Genomic DNA, 24094 nt, shown 5'->3' on the forward strand with positions numbered 1-24094 from the left:
GCAGTGTCATTATTCATTCACGCCAGACTTGGTGATGGCTAACTACTGTTGTAGCCACAGCTGCACTGGGGTAGACTGACGGAAACGAGGCAACCAGACTGTGCCATCGGCCCCTCACTCACTACATTCATCAGGCTTCCCAAACGGTCTCCCATCCAAGTACCAGCCAGGCCCTCCCCGCTTAGCTTCCGAGATCTGACGGGATCGAGCAGAGCGAAGGCCATTCACTAAATATCCAATGAAGCATTTTTTAAACTGTAGTAAACGTATAATGTATTGAACACAGTAACCAATTACAAAAGAATACATTCATTTTCCCTTCACAGATTTTACAGACCATTTTGGTTTGTAAAACATGTTTTTCTGCTTTAATCTTAATATTGTCTCTGGTCCGACTTCTCCTCAGATGCCATGTTTTCTTTGTGGGGAAAAAAAAACATGCATGTAGGATTGGGTTTCATCTCGGATTAATCAGAGAATGTCCTCGGGGAAAACCGCGGTCTACTATATGGAACAGACCCCAGCACACGCTTCACTGCACTAACACATGCATTACATTTACCCATACTACACACTCCAAACCTCCCTGTCCTCTTCCATTTATTACCCACGTAACCTTTCTAATTTTAGACCGAGAAAATTCAGGTCTGCCAACATTTCTGTACCTTTATGTGCAACAGTGCACGAAAGAGTGTAGCAGGATCAGCAGATACCCCAATTTTTATTGAACCGCCGCCTCCAAAAACTGCCAAATGTCACTATGAATGAGAGTTATTATCATCCAATATAGACATTCATTCATTTATTGATTTATTTACTATTTTAGTTATCTGGACTTTTCAATCATCACCCTGTCCTAGGATGAACAAGCATTATGGGAGTGATTTGGTTAAATTACTTAACTATTCATCGTAGCCTTTTAAATAGCCTTTCTCTCCTAAAATTCACTAACAAGAGACCATTTTAATTCACCGATTCATATTATGACACGAATTCAAACCAAATAAGCTCAGTATTGTCCATCAGTTACTCTCTGTCCCACATAAAACATGTTGTTGTTTGCATAAAATCTCAAATTCTACCCCCAGAAGACTTTGCAGAAGGGCATTAAATTTCGAACACTGTATGCTGCCTCAGCGGAGAGAAACTTTAATTGCAACACATAAAATCGACATTACAAGAAATATGATGATTTAAATGTCATTCACAGACTGCTGACTGGGAAACTGACAATGTGCAACTGAGGCTGCCAAATGATGTGCAAATGCAAACTTTACCAAGAGACAGAATGGAGTCAGCCGCTTAGAGCTACTGTTCATGCAGCAGCAGCAGCAGCAGCAGCAGGAGGAAGAGGACTGCTGAGGGTGACTCCGCATCATGCAATGCCTGACTAACTAATGCGGCCAAACTAACGGGTGAATATCCCATCTCGTCAAATCTTGGACGCTCAGGAGGGATGGGCTAATTGGTTCCTAGACGGGACAACGTGATGGGACATCAGGTTGTCTGGGTGAGTTTGAGTGAGTGATCGGTGGTGGTGGTTTAAAGTTTAAAGTTGTCTTTGAAGGGAATAATATAAACCCACACGCAAACATTTGGTCTGTTATAAAAGAAAACTGATCTTGACAACAAAATGTGTAAATTCTTTTCTTTCTCAAGTCAATCACTGGACATGTTGTTATATTAGGCTATAATGTTTCTATGCTAAAACCACAATTTTAATCAAGACCACATTCAAAAATGATACTGGATACAATAAATGAATAATAGAATTAGTGAGTAGGAAAAAGGAGATTGCATTGGCAGCGGAACAAAAAGCAAACGCTAATGCCTAATAATTAACAAGTGGATTTAACCAATCACAGCGTAAACTTTCATAAACATCCGATAGCTTTAGTTCCCTCAAAGGTCATAAAAAACTACAACTACTACGAAACTACGAAATCAACTGTGATGAAATCAAAATGGTGATATGGATTATTTAGCCAACCTATATTTGGAAAAACACAATATAATTTTATTTTAAAAAGATAAATGCACGTACACATCTTACAGCTAGTCATATTAAAAGTGAAGACATCTTCAACACATACTCGTAGAAAAGAGGTTCATTTATTTTAGATTTTGTTGGCTCCCGGTTCACAGTGAAATCTTGAAAGTAATTCACAGAATCATTTATATTCTCTTTTATAGTGCAAAACTCTGCGCCAGAGTCTGGGCCCATGCCACTGCCTGATACACTGAAGGAACTGAGTGCCAAGTTGCTGTTTTCAGCAGGTTCAGTGAAGTCAGAAAAGGGGAGCAATAATAAGCAAGCAATAACATCAAATGCACATTTTGCTGTTGCTTTCGTCTATGGTAAGCTAAAACTGTAAGTCGGACACCTCTCCTTCTGCTTACAATTTGTTGAATTCAGCGTTATGGTAATTTGTGGATGGTGCACGCATGTACTGCAGCAGCAAATTCTCAAAATCAGGATCAGCATTGTTTTTCACCAACAACTTTAACCTCTTTAATCAATCTGTCAATGTGAAGGGCTTGACAGGTGTGGGTTCTACATTAGGTCAGCTTTTTGCTATGGCTGACCAAAAAGATTAATGACTGGAATGAGGAGTGGAAGGGGAATTATTTATAGCAATACAGCACTATTATTTCACTACGTGTTTATAATGAGAACATGCAGGGTGTAAAGATCCAAACAGTAAAGATATCTGCAGGATGCTACATTCCAGTGTCCCGGCTTTATTGACCAGTAAGAAATATTCATTTATTCTATGTCCGGTTTCCTGTAGCTTATCCACGACGCAAGATGAAAATTACAAAACCTTTTCTAATTGCAAACTTTCGATCGACTCGACGCTGCTGTGACAAAGTTCAAATCTGGAGCGCCACCGTTCTACTTTGCACTTTGAATTTGACACAAAAGCTCCTCTATTTGATTCCTGACTGCTCTTCACAGAACTGTCATATTTACCATCCGCTCTGTGGTGGGGAGGAAAAGACGCAGCAGGAGAAGCGGATGTGTAATCTTTCCTGACAGAATGTTCAGAAAATTTAAGTCTGTGCCCCTGCTCAATGTGCTTGTACACTTACATGCAGAAAGAAAGCCTTTGACATGATTTACACACAGCTGTATTTAAACAGCCACCATAACACTAAATCAACAAGTATCTGTGAGCATCCGGTTTATGCTGCTGCGAGTTTTCAATTTGAAGGAATATCCTCCTCCGTTGCCAGCAGAAGCCGATAAGATTCCATCACATCCACGCGTTTTCCGAAAAAAAGGGTATTTTAAAAAGCCTGAGCAAACATAATCAACATCAGCATTATGTTTAGCAACTCCCAGTAGATGTGCAACTTCTATAGTACTGAATCAGGATCAGATAAAGCATCAACAAGCAGATATCGCTATGTCATTGGAGTTCTTGGTAAAAAAAAAAAAAAAGGGAGACTTTATACCTATAGTTTTAAAGTTTTTATCATTCATTATTTATCTACCAAGCTCATATGTTTCAAGTTGCACGATTGAACCGGAGAAAATTCCTATCGTGAACCTGTTCACTAACAATGGCAATAAAAAACAATCTGATTCTGATTCAATAGGCAAGACGGCACAAGTGTCTGCCGCACACAGCAGGCTCAGGAGCAGATCCGGTGAGTAATGCACCGTAATTCATCAAATGTGAGCCAAACCTCAGCAGGATACACTCCATTAGAGAGAATGTCAGAAATCAGGTGGCTATTTCTTGTGTTTGTTGTGATACCTGTTGTTAGTCATTTGATGTCACCACAATTATTCCAACAGTACAATTTAACAAAAATCTCAGGTGAAAAACGCTTATTGTTCTAATCTGTAAACCAAGACGAAAATCACACTGGTATAAATGTTTTTGTTCAAATGTATGCTTATTCAAGAGACGGCAGAGAAGTCATTGTTCTTGCGTCACATCAAGGAGGCCCACAGTTCAATTCCCGGACCTTTCTTTATAGAGTTTTCATGCTCTTCTCAGATCTGTGTAGGCTTCCCCCCAACCACTACAAAGATGTAGGCTAAAAATCTGCAGCAAGGTAATCAAACTGCGGTCGCCTGATGCTCCTGACAGGTTGCTCTTCAATTGTTGCACTGGTTGAAGGACGGGTCAAATAAATACACAATGGGGACAATAAAGTAAATCAATACAAATTGCAGGGAGATGCTGGACTGCTGTCAGAGGACTATCAAAACGATTGGCAGGAATTTACTTGGTTTATGCCCCAATGGCCACAATATCTGGACTCCTTCATGTAAAGCAGACTAACCTTATTGTTATGCTTGTATGAAGCAGCTCCACACAGATTACCATTACAACTCGGTATTCATTAAAGGAGCAGGTCACCGTTTTTTGTTTTGCATACTGAGATATGTTCTTGCCTGAGCTTAGACGAGTTGATGCAAAAAGACGCAAAAAAAGACCAAAGATGTTGTTAACATTTACCCTCTCCTCCTCTCCTCTATGGACCCAAGCGGGGTGAAGTTAGAAGCGACCAAGCTCTTCCACGGTTTCCTTATTTACATACGGTTACGTGAGTAGTTACACGATCCAAGTATAGTCACACAAAATTAAACATGGGGATTTTCTAAGCGGATAAAAGGGGTACTATATTGTAAGGCGTATTAACACTTTAGGAGCACTTCGACTTTACTGCCCGGACGTCGAAGTGCTCCTAAGGTGTTATTACGCCTTACAATATAGACCCTTTAACTGTTTGTAAACATTCCAGGCTTAGCTGGAGGTGGGAAGCTAGATTCCTATCTATTTCCATTGTAGCCGTTGTCATAGTAACGATAAACAAATGTCTAACTGTTGTTGGAAATAATAATAATAGATAAACCTTATATTATCGACTCAAATGTCATTCCTCTTGTTCTTGCACCTTTAGCCACAACAGGACCACATTTTTAGTTGGAGTTTTACACTTAGAATTGCTAGTTTTATGTTTCATGTGACATGTTATATTTTGTGTGACTATACTTGAATCGTGTGACTACTCACATAACCGTATTTAAATGGAGAAAATGTGGAAGAGCTTGGTCGCTTCTTACTTCAACCCCGTTTGGCTCCATAGAGGAGAGGAGGAGAGGCTAAATGCTAAAAACATATTTGGTGTTTTTTTGCGTGTCTGAGCGCACGTGTAAAGACCAGAAAAGTACGCATCAACTCTTCTAAGCTCAGGTAAGAACATATCTCAGTATGCAAAACAAAAAACGGTGGCCTGTTCCTTTAAGTCAGAGACAGAACACGACAGGTCAGGACGATATATTGCAATCACACTGCACCAACATCAAGTGTCCTATGTCAAAGTCAGTGCGCAGGGGGGATAAAAGGAAAATAATTTGTCTCCGAGATGTGCATACTGAGCTTGGAAAAATAATGCTCAGTCACCCTGACACCCTGACCCTTTAACCCATTCAACAACAAAAAAAACACACATGCTTATCCATTGAGATTTTAATGCTATTGTTACCATTTACATCTTTATCCTTGCAGGCAGGGAAAGCCAGTGTGAGAGATTTGACAGGGCAAACAAAAGTCTGCGCCGCAATGTGTGCAGGGGAAATTGGAGTCATAACACTCAAAGCCGGAGGGGTTGTTCTTGTGATCCCACTATGGCCTTTAGTCGTAGTTAATGCAGTCGGAAAGCAGCAGGGAAAAAATGATACCACAAAGCTCTGTCTTCTCCAGTCCTCCCACGCCAATACAAAAAGCTCTTCTCAGAGGCCATAGTAGCAGTCTGTGGCTAAATATACTACAGTCTGGGTATTGGCATAGAGACCGGTGGAGGGATTGTAGCACAAAATGTATGTGCGGTGTTGTTGTAACGTGTAGTATTTGCGTGTTTATTACTCAAACATTGCAGTTTGTTTTCTGCAGGAAGAACAAGATGAGGGTTTTCTTTGTAGTAGGACGTCACAATCGCAGGTTGATGTAAAATATGCTCTCCCTTTTCACGCAGCAGCTAATCGGACTATTCGGAGCCTGCTGTTGTTGGTCGCCATGGTTACAAAGCCCCTCCATATACGGCATCATAGTACAGTGCCTCTCAATGCAGAGAAAAGCATCATTTGTTTTCGAGAGGAGGCTGTATGTTGTGAAGCACATATAGTTAAATTTAGACTATTTAGGCCCGAGCGGCCTGCCGTCGCAAGGGCCTATTGTAATCGCAATCACAGCGCAGTGCGCGTAGCGCACTGAACCTAAGTGCGCGGAGCGCACAAAAACAGCGCGAAGCGCTGTCCCCATGTCAACCGTAAACTCACCATGTAAAACAGTGAAGCCCACACCGGAGGTGTGGGCCCTTTATACTTATTATTGCATTAAAATGAATGGGGGTATATAGTGTGAATGGGGGTATATAGTGGATGACGAGCGCGAAGCGCTCGTCATCCACCCAGGAACCCCACGGGTGCGTGCGGATCGTTGAAAGCTTTCCAAAAATGTATAATATGATATCGTCGCGAAAGCGACGATATTGTTTTTGTCGAAAATATTATTAGGCCCGAGCGGCCTGCCGTCGCAAGGGCCTATTGTAATCGCAATCACAGCGCAGTGCGCGCAGCGCACTGAACCTAAGTGCGCGGAGCGCACAAAAACAGCGCGAAGCGCTGTCCCCATGTCAACCGTAAACTCACCATGTAAAACAGTGAAGCCCACACCGGAGGTGTGGGGCCTTTATACTTATTATTGTATTAAAATGAATGGGGGTATATAGTGTGAATGGGGGTATATAGTGGATGACGAGCGCGAAGCGCTCGTCATCCACCCAGGAACCCCACGGGTGCGTGCGGATCGTTGAAAGCTTTCCAAAAATGTATAATATGATATCGTCGCGAAAGCGACGATATTGTTTTTGTAAAAAATATTATTATTCTTTCTTCTACTTCTTCTTCTTCTTTCTTCTTCTGCTCTTTGAGCAGGAATTTGACCCCCTGAACATAGTCGAAAACTCACCAAACTTTGCCCAAAATTCAGGTCCGGTGAAAAATTAATTAAAATGTGTGTTTCATGTTGGGGAAAAAAAAAATGGCGCGACAGCGCCACCTACAAAAGTGAAAATACATTACGCCAATGGGGGAGGGGCCGAAGTGAACTTTGTCGTAGAGCGACGAGATTCGGTACAGACATTCGTCATGTGACGCCAAAAAAAAAAAAAAATTGTGGCCACGCCCCCTGACAAACCGGAAGTCCGCCATTTTGAAAGGAAGACCGGAGAATGCTGAGTCAGCGTTTTCGCTGACTTCGCATTTTAACGAACTCCTCCAAGGGCGTTTGACCAAATGAGCTCAAAATCGCTCCAGCTCATCTCGAGATGTGGGGCATCAAAAGTTATCCAAATTTTTTGGCTAAGTTTTACGGTTTGTGTGCGGCGAAGCCGCAATCTTTACGAAGTATTTTGCGATTCATCAAAAACTGAAAATCGCTCCCATTCGCACAAACAAACTCCGATTAAAAATCGGAAATATACATTTTATTGACCTTTCACCCTTGGACACAGCAAATGTGAAAAAGTGACATTGGGCGCGATAGCGCCCCCTCCAGGTGCAGAAGAAAAAATGCATTATGGGAAAAAAATTAGTTTGTCGGAAATGGATGAAATTCGGTACAAAAATAGTTGATGGCATCCCGATCCAAAAAGCCAATGAGACCCATATCGTTTTTTGTACGGTGTTGCCATGGTGAATCTAAATACATTGCGTCGATGGAGGCGGGACCAACCGGGGCCAACGTCAACTTTGTCGTAGAGCGACGAGATTCGGTACAGATATTCGTCATGTGACGACAAACAAAAAATATTATTGTGGCCACGCCACCTGACAAACTGGAAGTCCGCCATTTTGACTGGAAACCTGGAGAATGCTGAGTCATGGTTTTCGCTGACGTCGCATTTTAACGAACTCCTCCTAGAGCGTTTCACCAAATGAGCTCAAAATCGCTCCAGCTCATCTCGAGATGTGGGGCATCAAAAGTTATCCACATTTTTTGGATAAGTCTTACGGTTTGTTTGCGGCGAAGCCGCAATCTTTACGAAGTATTTTGCGATTCATCAAAAACTAAAAATCGCTCCCATTCGCACAAACAAACTCTGATTAAAAATCGGAAATATACATTTTATTGACCTTTCACCCCTGGACACAACAAATGTGAAAAAGTGACATTGGGCGCGATAGCGCCCCCTCCAGGTGCAGAAGAAAAAATGCATTATGGGAAAAAAATTAGTTTGTCGGAAATGGATTAAATTCGGTACAAAAATAGATGATGGCATCCCGATCCAAAAAGCCAATGGGACCCATACCGTATTTTGTACGGTGTTGCCATGGTAATGCCCGGGGGGCCCCATGTTATCATAATGGGGCTGACACATGAATCTCACATTATGCAACATTACAGCGCGTTAGCGCCCCCTGTCAGGAGCTTGTGGACAGTGGTCATGGAAATACGGCCCGTTAGGGCCGTCTGATTCTAATTGTGAAATTAAAAAGATTACGGGCGCGCTAGCGCCCTCTGCAGGCTGGAGCCATTATTCACATGGAGAGGCTAAAAATGTTGTTTTGATGTTTACTGACAACAATTAATGGCACATCAGGGCAATAAAATGCAGTGTGGCAACGCTGGCGCCCTTGGTACGGTTGTGGCAACAGAGGCGCTAAAGGAGGCACGGCCCGCGAGGGCCGTTCGATGCCGCTTGCGGCTTTAATTATTCTTTCTTTCTTTCTTCTTCTTTCTTTCTTTCTTTCTTTCTTCTTCTGCTCTTTGAGCAGGAATTTGACCCCCTGAACATTGTCGAAAACTCACCAAACTTTGCCCAAAATTCAGGTTCGGTGAAAAATTAATAAAAATGTGTGTTTCATATTGGGGAAAAAAAAAATGGCGCGACAGCGCCACCTACAAAAGTGAAAATACATTACGCCAATGGGGGAGGGGCCGAAGTAAACTTTGTCGCAGAGCGACGAGATTCGGTACAGATATTCGTCATGTGACGACAAAAAAAAAATATTATTGTGGCCACGCCCCCTGACAAACCGGAAGTCTGCCATTTTGACAGGAAGCCCGGAGAATGCTGAGTCAGCGTTTTCGCTGACATCGCATTTTAACGAACTCCTCCTAGGGCGTTTCACCAGATGAGCTCAAAATCGCTCCAGCTCATCTCGAGATGTGGGGCATCAAAAGTTATCCAAATTTTTTGGCTAAGTTTTACGGTTTGTTTGCGGCGAAGCCGCAATCTTTCCGAAGTATTTTGCGATTCATCAAAAACTAAAAATCGCTCCCATTCGCACAAACAAACTCCGATTAAAAATCGGAAATATACATTTTATTGACCTTTCACCCCTGGACACAACAAATGTGAAAAAGTGAAATTGGGCGCGATAGCGCCCCCTCCAGGTGCAGAAGAAAAAATGCATTATGGGAAAAAAATTAGTTTGTCGGAAATGGATGAAATTCGGCACAAAAATAGTTGATGGCATCCCGATCCAAAAAGCCAATGAGACCCATATCGTATTTTGTACGGTGTTGCCATGGTAAAGCCCGGGGCCCCCCATGTTATTGTAATGGGGCTGACACATAAATGTCACATTATGCAACATTACAGCGCGTTAGCGCCCCCTGTCAGGAGCTTGTGGACAGTGGTCATGGAAGTACGGCCCATCAGGGCCGTCTGATGCTACTTGTGAAATTAAAAAGATTACGGGCGCGCTAGCGCCCTCTGCAGGCTGGAGCCATTGTTCACATGGAGAGGCTAAAAATGTAGCTGAGATGTTTACGCACAAAGATTAATGGCACATCAGGACAATAAAATGCAGTTCGTTCACGCTGGCGCCTTAGGTACGGTTATATAGAGGCGCTAAAGGAGGTACGGCCCGCGAGGGCCGTTCGATGCCGCTTGCGGCTTTAATTACTCTTGGTCCTCTTTCTGTCATACTTCTTACATTTTTCGAGTCAATAGGGTATTCAGTACAACTAATCAAATTCAGGTTGATTTTAGGAGTGGCTGATAAACTCGCAAAAAAAAGAGGTACGTAGGATTTAATTACATCTTCAATATCTGAAATGGTCTGGATAAAAAACAATCTGTGTGTAGTTAATTTTATTATTCTTATCAGGGTGATTGTCTGTAAGATTGCAACATGAGGAGAGAAAGAGAGCTATGTTTTAAAGTAAACAATCAAGCTCCCTCCCATCATTATCATTACTTAATATTTAGATGATATACTATAATATCAGGCCCATCCGACCAATTATATGCATTCTATTAAAGATTTAACTGACCGCCTCTGGCTGCCCACTCCTACAGATCGCCCCAGCGGCATTGAAGGATGGGTCAAATGCAGAGAACAAATTTCCCTACAGGAACAATAAAGTTTACCCCTTAATCTGAATGCAAGCCATAACTTATGCCACTTTTATACACACAGAAATATCCTTCATAAATATTTACATCCTATTATCACTTTTCCATTATTATTTGACCACTTCTTTATCAATCAACAAACGTATGCACCAGATGCCCCACCTGTCAGATCCAGTCGCAATGCTGAAGCGAATGATACATTGAATAAACACGTGGCCCCACGAAAAAGTGCATTCAAAAGGGTGGTTACTAGCCTCTGTTTTGGAAATTTCATTACTTATAAAAAAAACTCCAGTCTAATCAGTGCATATAAAATACAGAACCTTATTCTTCCTTTCAAAACTTTACTTTGCTTGAGTGAGTGGAAGTTTTAATGAGGCCAAAGGTCTCGAGCAGCTCTGACTGAAGTGCTTTGGGGAAAATGTTGCGTGCTGTGCTCCAAACTAAAGCTCGCTGTGACATGACAATACACTGTCTCCACGTTTGTTTGTGCTTTAAATTATAGATGGGGGAATTATAAAGCAGAGTGCAGTGAAATGCAGTGTACGACATAGTTGATAGCATGCCAATTTCATAGGTGAACTCGAGGGGCAATCACGCTGTTGTTTGTTTGTTTGTTTGTTTGTATACTTTATTGTCCCCGTAGGGAAATTTGTCCTCTGCATTTAACCCATCCTTCGATGCCACTGGGGCGACCCGTAAGGAGCAGTGGTCGACGGCAGTGCCGCGCCCGGGGACCCATCTCCATGATGTGGAGCCAGGCTGATGGTCAGAATCACCTGGCTGGAGGATTCACCTATTGCACATGTTTTTAGTGGTAGGGGAAACCGGAGTACCCCGAGGAAACCTACGCAGACACGGGGAGAACATACAAACTCCACACAGAAGGGCCCCGTCCTGGTGGGAATTGAACCCAGGACCTTCTAGCTGTGAAGCGGAGGCGCTAACCATTAGTTGCATTAGTTGCTAGACTACAACGTACCATCTTTAAGTGGCATTGTCCTTTGTCCTGATTTATCCTCAGGGCCGGCCTTAGCCAATTTGGTGCCCTAGGCATGATTTAACTAATTTATTTGCATTTATATTTCTGTGTGTTTCTCAGGCGCACATGCTCAAAGCCTTTTTCTTACTTTTCTTGACCGAAATGGAATTCTATAGTTTGTTTGTTTTTTGCTGTGTTTTTTTTTTTAATCCCAATCCTTTCTGACACTTTGGAGATGGAAATGATCTATTCTATTCTATTCTAATCTATTCATTGAAACAAAAAGGTGGCCAGTGAGTCTGAGTTTCTGATGTGGATGGGGAGTGAGTTCCAGAGGGTGGGGGTGGCGATTTCATTTGGATTAAAAAAAAAAGTTACCTTGGTCAGTTATAATATCCATTCAGAATATCAGAATTAGCTAACTTTACATTTAACAATTAATAATAATTGCAGGTCGTCAAATCAAATGACTGAAGATTATTTGTTGTGCGTCTTAAGACAAAGAGATGAGCAAACGATGGTTCATTTTGCATATATATTGACGAGTATTGTATTCACTCAGTATTGTATTCACTCACTTCCTAGTTCCTCTTGAAACTATTGTTATTGAAATCGTGATGAAATGGAGGGGGTAAACCAACTTCACTGTGTCTTGGCTCTTGACACCATCACTGCTCAATGTGCAGGGTCAACACAAGCCCCATCACGCACATGTCACCACGGAAACCAGGCAGCCAGGCATGAGCTGTAACCATTGATCGCCTGGTGAAACCGTCAGTGCGCTCATGCAACTTTAATGAAAATAGCTTCAAATGCATTATATCTGAAGTTTCTATATCGGGCAAACCCTATATCCAGACACCAATACATTTCCACCTTTGTGGTATAAAATGTTGCGCACACTTTTATTCCTTGTCATCTGAAAATTACCTATTCAAATTATGTCTAAATGCCGCTTATTTCTCGTGGACTAAGTCAGCACACCCCTCGCAAATCAATAAATATAGCCTCCATCCATCAGCAGCAGCATGGGTCCGACCTTGGCAATTTACACCACCGCAGTAAATGAGAAACTGATTATTGCGTACACTTATCCCGCTTAATGTAGAGAGGAAATGGTTGAATAACATCACCGCCTCCCATTGCGTATACCATGGCTCTGTATGAATCAATGCCTAGGTGAAATATTCATCCAGTTATTTAAAATTCCCCTTCAAATTTTCTATTTGTGGAGACTTGGCAGGGTGGCTCTTTGAAGCCGCATGGTGCCTTAAGTAACCTCTTCACTATAGATGAGATACAGAGGTGGAGAACACTGGTTGTCTTTAGTTCCTTCGTGTTTTAGCACTAACTGGATGAGCCCACTGTCAAGATACAAGCAGATGTGATGTAATGATGTGATGTAATCAGCGCTAATTGTTTTCCTGTCATGAGCAGGGCTGTGAGTGCTGGTCATTAAATATATTAGTGCTGTAGAGGTGACTGAGATGCTGAGATGACAAGAGGCACATTATTGCTGTTGTGCTGAGTGGCTTAGCACAAATGATGGGGTTTAGGAAGAAAATGGCAAAGAGTGAAAATCATGTAGCAAAGCCAAGTTCAAATAAAACATTCCTGCTCTTTATTTATTCATTTATATATTTATTTAAGCACATGCTATCTCAAAAGGAACTCAACCTTATGAAAATCTAAAATGTACTACTGTATTTGAGACACATATTCAGCCAGGATGTGTAAAGTAACTCAATATAAAGTATCTTCAATGAAGGTTCTTGACGTCTTCTGTACTCTGTAGTTGAAGTGTCGTGGAACGTTTCGCCTCTCATCCAAAAGGCTTCGTCAGCACTACTAAAGCTCAACACGCAGTCCGGATTAAGACCATGGGGAGGAGCTGAGGCTATTACCTGCCTATTGTTCTGTTCTGTTCTGTGATTAGCAGTGATCAGTGGAAATTAGGACCGTTCACACTGAAATGCAGGTAGGTAGGTCGTTAGGACTTAGAACTGCAAAGATGTTTACCGACAGGCGAGAGTAGCTGTTAATAGAGGGGAGGGACTGAGCCAAGCTAAACCTCCCCATGGTCTTTTTCTGGACTGCGGGCTGAACCGAACTTTAGTGTCGTTGACGAAGCCTTTCGGATGAGAGGCGAAACGTTCGACGCTTCAACTACAGAGTACAGAAGATGACTCAAGAACCTTCATTGAAGATGGAAAACTCCTGTATGACTGAAAGTAACCCAAATCTGAAACTGGAAAGGAAGGTCTATTGAGACAAAGAGCTAATCAAATACAAATTACAATAAAAATGCAACGCGTTTCCTATTCTTTACAAAGACAGGCAGTCTGCAAGTTACGATGGGCACGATTGATAAGCGGCTTAACCAATCGATTAGTGAAACACATGGTCCAGCCGTACCCAAACAAACATGGCCGCTTACCCGAGAACAAACACATGAGAAAGAACTAGTAAAACTCAAACAGAAGAGAGAGTAACAGCACCATCCTCTGCTAAATCTATAGGGAAACCTGTAAACTCTGCAAATTACAGACGAGATAAGGGTACAAGTTCAGCTGACATTATTAGTACCCATAGATTTGTCATCATTAGCAGTTTGCCGTCAAAACACACTGTACAAAACAGACACACAGGCTTGCACACAGACGTTATGGGCTCACTAAAGATACATCTTAAGAAGGTTTGTTTTAGCGTCAATATAATGACTGAGATATGAGTGACAACTTTTGAGAGTCTTCGACATTTGAGTGACACGCTACAAATGTGAATCTGTGTTTGGATCAATCAAAGAAATACTTGTTTTTTTACCCCTCATCTTGATCATAAGAAGTGATTACAAAAATGGAAAATCTTGACCCAGAGCTCCTTATTACATATGGTATTGAGCGCTATACCTTGGTGCTGAATTTGAAGCAAAGGAACTGTACCTCTTCTCATTTGGAAACGTTCTGAATCAGTGCATTGACATTTACTACAACATTATAAATAAATCAGTGAGTCGGGCTACAGTATAAGCTCTAACGCACAGCTCACACTCACACGTTTGGTTCATTTCAATGCTTCCATCACAAACCTGCCATGCCTTTCAAGTCTGGATTAGCCACATTGAGGCAAATACTGTAACTGCCTGATGCCTGCTGCACTGTGGGGTTTAGTCTTCTTATATTGCTGCACTGTTCAACAACCTGAAATATGTTGCTGGACACTTGCTGATGTCATTTGTGCTTGGTTATTTGAGTCATTTGGGGACAGCAGTGGTCTGACAGCAGTGAAGCTGAGGCGATGAGATAGAGGCCATTAGCTGCCGAATGAATGGTGAATAATGGCAGCGTTTTACTTGGATCAAAACAACTAGTTGATTCCCTCTCATAGACTGCTGTGGCAAATAATTAAAAGGAATGATATCAGACTTTGGTTCCTGCAATGACAATATTTTATACAGGATTAATATTCAATCCTTTCTCTGGAAAAGTGACAGCTCCTGATGGGGTAGTTTCTCTTCCCTCTCCTTCCCAAAAGTAAACTAAACTAGTAAACTCACAATGGTTGAAAATCTCTACAGAAATCGATTGTGAAATTACCTAAATTGTGCTTAATTCAGCCTTGTAATATGTCGCTCTACTATACCTCACTGACGCTTTCACAGAGACCCAAGAATGCTTGTATTAAATGTTACCCTCCACTGACCCGTCACACACCTCCACCCGCAAGACTGGGGGATGGAGTATCCAAACAAATACTAACAAATGCTATTGGTCATGTAAATGCTGAAATAACTAGGTTAAAGTGGAGAGATAGAAGAAGATGTGGATCTAACAATGATGAAGCAAGATTTTTGATCACTTGGAAAGGGGATGACATCACTATGAAAGACTTCTCATATGCAAAAACAAAACACATTACATACCAAACGTTTTTGATGTGCATGGCCATAATATGGTTAAAGGCTCAACATGTGAGTGTGTGGGAGCTATAAACTAGGGTTATGAAAGAAAAACAAAAAATAGAACTGAGTACCAACTAGAAACCAGTCCCAAAGTCTCTTTGTTGCAGTTTACATGAAGCTGATTATTTCCTCTGCAGAAGATAGCACTGCACCGAGTGCCACGAAGTGAAACATGTGGGTTACATAAAGTCAATACAACAGTGAAACTCTGGTGGCTCTGTGCTTTTGATTCTCTCTTCAAAGCTTGGTTCAGTCCACACAGTGCACACTCATAAAGAGACTCTTCTTATTGCTTTAGATTTATCCTATCCGACCTCTCATATCTTACACGTAAACTGTCAGATTTCTCCACACTACAGAATCTTACTGGAGCCTCAGTTCCTGTCTTCCTCCTGGCACATGGGACAATGCAATAAAGGAGCACTTTTGAAGCTGCTATAAGCACTGTATACAATCATGTCCGCTGTAGTTTCTCTGTAGAGAACTGTAACTGAGTTAGCGTCAAAATGTGTCCTTAACGGCACAAAAACACATCAACAGTGAAACTATGTTAGGTCTTTACTGCCTATAGGTGTAAAAGGCATTGATGTAGCCACAATGCAGGTGAAGACACATTTGGTACTCTTGGATGACATACTGTAGCCACTTATGTGCGATCTAAAATGATGTATAGTTTATAGTACACACGCACAGTGTTGTGCACTACTGTACTCATAGATTTGTGTTTACAGAAGCCGGAGGCAAGTTTCTTAGGGGACGGTGACACAAGATTTTCTTGGTACATCAAGTCATAAAAATGTTTCCATTGCCCCATTGTATCCTTTACTGAGTTTGTGATGTTTGTGTGCGTTGCATTAGCCGGTTCAAAGTATGTGTGCTTTGTTTTAATATAGCCTACCAAAAACCAGCAGATGGGAAAACGTTGATTCACTGACTATGTGCATTTGTTTTAAATGTGTTGGGGTTCCAAAAAGCCTTGTGAAAATTGTAATCTCAGTGTATACCCATCTCTACATCCCGAGCTGATAAAAGTCTTGTGACTGAAGTCCGTTGCATTAGCACCAATGGAGTGATCTATTCTAACACTAAGCACCCGTGGGTCCCCTGTGAGCACCTCAGTGGCATCAGAAGGTTGGGAATAGCCATAGGTGAAGATCTAAAGAGCCCCTCTGTGTTAATGAATGTCACGAGATGTGCCGCAACCTGCGTATTCTCTGTTGGATTTGGAGCTAAATGTCAAGTTGGTCCCTGAAGCTGGAGACAGAGGGTTCAGAAAGATATGATTAGTACCAGTCTCAACACCCAACTAAAGTCTGCCATCAATAACTGGGATCACCTACATAAAAGTGGCTATGTCTGTAAATTTCAATATTTTCATTCACACCATGCACATCGGCCTGTATACTGTTTTAAATAACCTATAGAAATCAACTCAACACGGAAATATGTTTAATTCAATAGTCAATGAAATATGATTGCATATCCTTGCCTGACAGTCGAGATAATTTTGCTTGAATGCTTGAACTCATTACAAAACAGAAACCTCAACTGACAAAACAAGGTATAGTACACAGTAAAGCCTATACAATTACATACATCTATGGCCTGTAATTTGTTGCATTATAACAATATTGTATGTTATTTAGCTTTTTCAGTCATGGGTTATAAAACATATAAAGCAAGACAAGAATCAATACTGTATGTTCCAGTCAAGAAAATACAACTACAGCATCTATAGGCTTAGCCTATATATTTTATATGAGTGTGCAGGCTGTATCCAAAGGGTAAAAGACTTGATAAGTTCCCCAGTTATACCACAAAAGCTCTGAAACTAATCTTGTCGATGATGTTTTAACTGAAAACGTTGCTCCTCATGCGCCTTTCAATTCTTCAGAAAAGTATTGAACAAAATAACAGAATCTCACCAGCAGCAACTTCTTAAAGTCTATTCTCCTGGTGCTGCAGTGCTCTTTTTTCCTATATATAAGAAAAGGTTTTCGTGGTGGCCCACATCCAGATAAGTCTAAAATGATACCTTTAAACCCGTGGCATCTCGAGTTGCAGCATCAGCATGAATGTAAAGCAGTGCCGCTCGAGCCGAGAAAGTGCCCAAACAACTCCTTAACTGAAAGCGCAACAACAACAAAATAGCCTAAATGCAAATAGTGTCACTAATCCAAATAATTTGACATTCGCGGTGTGATCCGAGCGCTTTTTCCAGTTGTTTTTCAACTATTAACTTGCATAGCCTAAAAAATACAGGATAAGCACCAAAGCCTAAATAAAACAGCCTATGCAACAATTTACCAAGAAAAATCCTCTGCGTTTGGTTCATGTTTTAGTTTTCACTGGGGCGAAAAAAAAATCGTGCGCTTTTTTTTCTTTCTTTTTTTTCATAGAAAAAAGACACAACTTACCTTGGCACCAGCTGTGCGTCCTAAGATAGACTCCAGGGACAAGCCAAGTGGACTGAACTCCCGCACTCGTGTCGCGTGAAGTTGGCTGGAGTAAAAGTGGTGTGGCGTGAGGATAGCGGTGCGCTCCTGCGAACTGCACTACTGTACCATCTGTTGTGTTTGCGCGCGCCGAGCTGTGTGCCGAGAGCGCGACAATGAGAGGAGGAGGGCGAGGAGCAGCGCGAGGAGGAGAGGGACTCGAGGACAGGGTCAGAGGCTTTCGCTCTCGAAGCAGCCAGCAACATTACCATACACCATGTCGTTCCCCTACCAATGGCATGCATGTTTAATTGTAAGCGCTGTAACGTTTAACCTCTAAACCCCCGCCTGAACCGAGCACATTTTCTCCAGTTTGGCTCCATCCGGATCTAAAAGCTTTTTGGAAAAAAAGCGTCAAAACAGTAACGAAAACGAGGATGAAAACACAACAAAAATGACACGAAAACGTGAGGAAAACGCAACAAAAAAGAAACAAAACAAAGCCACAATAAAGTGACAAAACGCAACAATGAAAAAAATAATAATCAGAAAACATGACAAAAAACTACAAAAACTTGGCCAAAAAACTACGAAAACACGACAAAAACTCTTTCGAAAAATGTGACAAAAACGTAGCGACAAGTTTTGTAGGTCTTAGCTTTCAAATGAGGTGTTACGCTGGGCTATAGGCTGTAAGCTCCAGTTGGGAAGCTTTCCGATTTGGGCAAAGCGAGAAAATGCACTCGGTAAGAGGTTTATTAAGTTAAATTAAATGAATAAAGATGCTATTTATCCAATTGCTAAGCCAGAGCTTGTGCACTTTTGGTCAGCAGTCGTCATTTTAACAGATTCAGGTATGCTTATTGTACTCAAAGACACGCTCCCTGGGAACAGCTGAAAATGGTCTCACTTTTGGGTCTCGATCCACCAGTTGAGAATCACTGTGCTACAAACAGTCAGTGAAGCGTGAGACTAAAGTGTTTCATGAACTTGACTCAGTTCAGAAGCTGACATATGGATCATCAGATGGCCATTTGTGGGCTCCTCTCCCACACCAGGCTGCGCTCTCATCATGTGACACAATCAGATTGAAAATAGATGTGATTGGAGTCGTGTACAGTAAACAAGTTTGTGTGGATACTATTAGAGAGAGTGAGTGAGAGTGTGAGAGAGGGAGAGAGGTAGAGAGAGAAAGAGAGAGAGTGAGGGAGAGAAAGAGAGTGTGAGAGAGAGGGAGAGAGAGTGGGAGAGATTGAGGGAGAGAGAAAGAGGGAGAGTGAGAGATAGAGTGAGGGAGAGATAAATTGAGGGAGAGAGATCGCGAGAGGGAGGGAGGGTGAGATCGAGAGAGAGAGAGGGAGGGAGAGTGAGAGAGGGAGAGCTGGAGATGGAGTAAGGGAGAGAGATCGACCGAGTGAGGATGAGGAAGAGAGAGAGAGAGAGTGAGGGAGGGAGAGAGAGGGTGAGGAAGAGGGAGTGAGGAAAAGATAGAGTGAGGGAGAGTGAGAGAGAGTGAGGTAGAGATAGAGTGTGATTAGAGAGAGAGACTGAGGTAAAGATAGAGTGTCAGAGAGAGAGAGGGGGAGGGAGAGTGAGAGAGGGAGAGATGGAGATGGAGTGAGGGAGAGAGATCGAGCAAGTGAGGATGAGGAAGAGAGAGAGAGAGTGAGGGAGGGAGAGAGGGTGAGGGAGTGAGGAAAAGATAGAGTGAGGGAGAGTGAGAGAGTGAGGTAGAGATAGAGTGTGATTAGAGAGAGAGACTGAGGTAAAGATAGAGTGTCAGAGAGAGAGAGGGGGAGGGAGAGTGAGAGAGGGAGAGCTGGAGATGGAGATGGAGTGAGGGAGAGAGATTGAGCAAGTGAGGACGAGGAAGAGAGAGAGAGTGAGGGAGGGAGAGAGAGGGTGAGGGAGTGAGGAAAAGATAGAGTGAGGGAGAGTGAGAGAATGAGGTAGAGATAGAGTGTGAGAGAGAGAGAGAGAGACAGCGAGAGAGAGAGAGAGAGAGAGAGAGAGAGGGAGGGAGATGGAGTGAGGGAGAGAGATCGAGCAAGTGAGGATGAGGAAGAGGGAGAGAGTGAGGGAGTGAGGAAAAGACAGAGTGAGGGAGAGTGAGAGAGAGTGAGGTAGAGATAGAGAGTGTGTGTGTGTGAGAGAGAGAGAGAGAGAGAGAGAGAGTGAGGAAGAGAGAGAGTGAGGGAGAGAGAGAGTAAGGGAGAGAGTGTGAGTGAGCGAGAGGGAGTGGGAGAAAGAGAGAGGGTGAGGGAGTAGGGAGTGAGAGAATAAGAGGGGGAGAAACATTTGATTTCCCATGCTACAAATTTTTTTTGGTGTAGTTTCGAGAGAGATAAGAGGTAAGATGGGCGGGGCACTAAACATAGCAGCTCTGGATAAATACTTTATTGATCCCGAAGGAAATTGTGTGTCAGTCTGCCGCCCCCATTCACACAAGTCATAGCAGAGTCAACAGTTACAAACACATATAAAAGCAACAATAACGAATGCAACACTAAAACAACAAAGTGCAAAGAGCTAAGGCACTAGAGACGATCTTCAGGACATTTCCAGCCCTCCCATCCAGCTCCTCACTGAAGTGGCTCTCGCCTGATGACATGAGGGGCAAATCACTGAGCCTGCCTTCTTTATGAGCCGGTTCAGCCTCAGAATGTCCTTTGTCTTAGCACTGCTCCCCCAACACCCAACAGTAAAGAAAAAGAACCAATGGACTGGTAAAACATGAACAATAACATAGAATAGACCCTAAAACATATGTTGTAATTTAACTATCAGTCTTTGTCACTCACATGTGTGAAATGTAGGCCACTGAAGCAGGAGAGGACGGAGCTTACCACCCAGCCATGAAGGATGTGACCTCAGAGTTTTGGACAGAATCTGTGGGCACTCAAAGGACCCAGATCGCCATATTGACATCTACAGTGGCTGCCAAGTCTGTGCCGTATCCAGTAAAATTTATGGACAGTGAGTTTAAGTGCATGGGGTCAGTCTGATGTACTGCAAGGGTCTAAAGGGAGGAGACATGATAAATGAGTTTTCCTTGAAGTAGGTCATCTATGCAGCAGTGCAAGTTATAAAGTTGTTCGATCCTGCTTGGTTTGAGCAAAAAAGTAAGTTGGGGGAGAATATAGCTCATTTGACCGGAGTGAAAACAAATTAGACACAGAAATCTTGGATGTACCTCCTAAAAGTGATGATGTGCCTGTGACAGAAACTCTTAACTGCGTGTACATATTTACATAGGGGCATTTTAGCAACATAAACCTACACAGAGATTAGGATTGGGTCACCTTGTGCATCAAGTACCTGCCTTATACAGTAGTTAACTACAAAGGATTTGAAAGTGGGGGTGTTATATTAAAGTTTTTGCAGGTATTTGATAATTATCTTACATCTTTGTTAGAAAATGCAATATTGATCTAAAACCTTCAGAGTTTTCCTCGACTTACCTTACACTCTGTCCCTAAGCCCTCCTCCCATCGCTCCACTCACTTCACATCAAAGTACACCTATGGCTCCTACAGCCTGTGCGTGTTTGTAGTGGAGCTTCAGCAGACGTTTGTGCCTGTCACTGCTCTGCAAAGGAGGGATAAACTGTGTCACAGCTCGAGGTAATCGGAGCGCTTCCAGATTAAGCAGGTCAGGGCCACAGGAGGAGTTTGGGTTACATTGGAGTTGCGTTATAAGCAGGCGCTGTGGCTCTTAGACTAGATCTTCAATCTATGCTCTTCAGGAAGAACATTGTAACACCACCTTTTGGGTAATCTAACAGTGTATTGCTACGTGCTGCAAGCATGGCCGATTTCACCCAAATGCCAATGTGGAGATCATGCTTGGATCTCAGGTTTGCCAGTGCTGCGAGATGATTATTTTTCAGAAAGTGTTTCAACAATAGTTCATCCAGTGTTTGAATGAAAACTCAAAGAATCGTTTGTAAAGTCATAATTGGATTTAAGACAAGCCGAATGGAATACAAACGCTGCATCACTTTGTAACTGTGGTTAATTTAATTTCACACCTGAACGTGTGAAGGATTAAATGGAGTTATGAACACGTTTTATAATCTGCTTTAGAAAACATGATTTTAATTTCTGGCATCTAATTCTTTCTGTATCCACGGCGTTCTAATCAGCTTTTGGTGTAATAAACTGCATCTGTTTTTTTACTTTGACAATAATCTCCTCGGCTACACTATTGCCACTCACGATAGTGTAGCATAGTATGTCACCTAGTAAACCCACGACCCTAATAACAATCTAAACTTCAATTTATAATGAAACAATTTGCGGTTTGGCCCTGTTTAGCATGCTGACTATACATATATACTGAATAAAAATTTTGCAGAGTATTTTTAACACCTGCGCACTGTTTTGTATCACTGCCCACTTTACAATCTTGTGAAAGGTCAGTTATCAACTTTGACCCATGAGAGGCGATTTGTTTAAAGCAGAACTAAGTAACTCCTGCCCCTATAGGCCATAAGTGCCATTGTCCGTGAGAGTAAATACTACGCTGAATGAAAAAACAAAGGGAGAATTCATAATTACACAATGGAGATACATTTTTTTCACTCAAACTTGGCTGTAAATACTGCTAAAGTGGCGCTAGCCTGCAGTTAGCTTTGCTCGTTAGCCTGTTAGCGTCTTCTTCGTGATTCCATTAGTGTGTATTGTTGCAAGTGTGGTTTTCTGGCCAGAGACACCAGGGGGAGATGAAAGACCCCCCCAGTCATCCCATTCAACGCTTGTATTACCATCAAAGTGATTACGGAAAAGGATTTATTAAGGTGAACAAGTTACTTAGTTCTGCTTTAATCACAAAATACCAGCTGTGTCTGAATGAGAAAATGTATAGAACTCAACTCAAACCAACATTGATTTAATACAAAGGAATATGGTCTCGCAACCCACTTTTGTGTCCCGACTATTGATGTCAAGAGTAACCGATTTTACAATTACCGGCGTTATAGAAGCTCACGCCAGGTTCATAGTAAGAATTTTAGTACAGCTCTGCATTTGTTATGTCACAGCGAGAACAAGAGGCAAACTCTGCAAACATGGAGATCAGCTGATAAGTTTGTTCATTTGTTGAGGTCACTTTTTGTAATTATAGTGAATTCATGAGACAACAGATTTGAGAGGGAATGTCTTATTATACTGTAGAACATCCCATTTGCTTCCTTGAGATATGATTGACGCTTTATAATAATTTATCTTACATAATTATCTCAATCTTTTTCCTCACAATAATCATGGCTCAAATTTTGAATCGTGACCACCCTAGTCCTGACCCACCAGAAGCGTAACCTATATACAATGTGTATACAATAGTGTGCATACAATAGCGTGTGTCCAATAGCTTGTATACAGTAGTGTGCATACAATAGCGTGTATACAATAGCGTGTATACAATAGCGTGTATACAGCAGTGTGCATACAAGAGCGTGTATACAATAGCGTGTATACAATAGCGTGTAAATAAAGTTGTCCTTGGCTTAAAAAAAAGAACAAAAAACCAACGCACACACTCTCTGCAGCAAGTTTTGTCGTTCACAGACAGACGGAGCCCATTCACATCACAACAGCATCCGTGGCCTTGTGGCAAAACGGAGCTGGAGTAGGAGTTGCCATGGTAACCGGTGATCAGAGGGCTTATTTCTGTGAGTTTGTGAACATATTGAGGAGATGATGTGGAGACGATGATTTCATTATCGGTAAGTGACTCGATCGTGCCTTTAGTGTGGCTGTTAAACGCCCCTGGAGAAATAATGCCTCGACTCGCCAGTCTCATCACAAAAGAAGCACAACAACACACTCGTCTTTGGGTAAACAGGCGTCACTGGAATTTTTTTTTTCGTTATTTTTTTTTCCTGACACAGCTTAACGCAGTGGATGAATAAGGTTTTAATCGAAAGCTGCTCAAAGGGAGATGAAACAACAAGAGGCCACATGAACGTCTAAGAAGCGGTCTTAAAGTTTTGGAAAATAAACCATGTGCCAGGGTTTAATTTGTTTACCTCCATATTTTATTAACAAGACGGGAGCAGCAGGTCAGCATAAGATACTGTATCAGGGAAGATAATTAGTCTACAAGTTCCACAAGGTTCTGTTTGTGCTCTTTTGAAGTTTATTTGCATGCGATTTCTGATTTCCCGCATGATACAACTCAAGGATACACTTTTTTTTTTTTTTTACAGTTTTTCCACAAAGTAATGAAATAGTATAGAGTTCGGGAATGTGACGTCATCTCGTTAAGCATTATGGGATTAGCAGCAATTGTAAACTAATGGAGATTTTAGAAGTTAAAATACTGGAGTTA

General features: G+C 42.0%; 1 protein-coding gene across 1 annotated transcript in view; it reads right to left on the bottom strand.

The window, feature by feature from the left end:
• The window catches only part of camkvb (CaM kinase-like vesicle-associated b), a 34304-nt gene extending 16363 nt beyond the window's left edge, over positions 1 to 17941 (bottom strand). The window contains exon 1 of the mRNA XM_079578583.1: positions 17747 to 17941. The gene's annotated coding sequence lies outside the window, so the exon portion shown is untranslated. The remainder of the gene's footprint in view (positions 1 to 17746) is intronic.
• Positions 17942 to 24094: the final 6153 nt, after the last annotated feature.

This window comes from Gobius niger (assembly GCF_951799975.1).
Source record: "Gobius niger genome assembly, chromosome: 20".
In the NCBI taxonomy this organism is placed as follows: domain Eukaryota; kingdom Metazoa; phylum Chordata; class Actinopteri; order Gobiiformes; family Gobiidae; genus Gobius; species Gobius niger.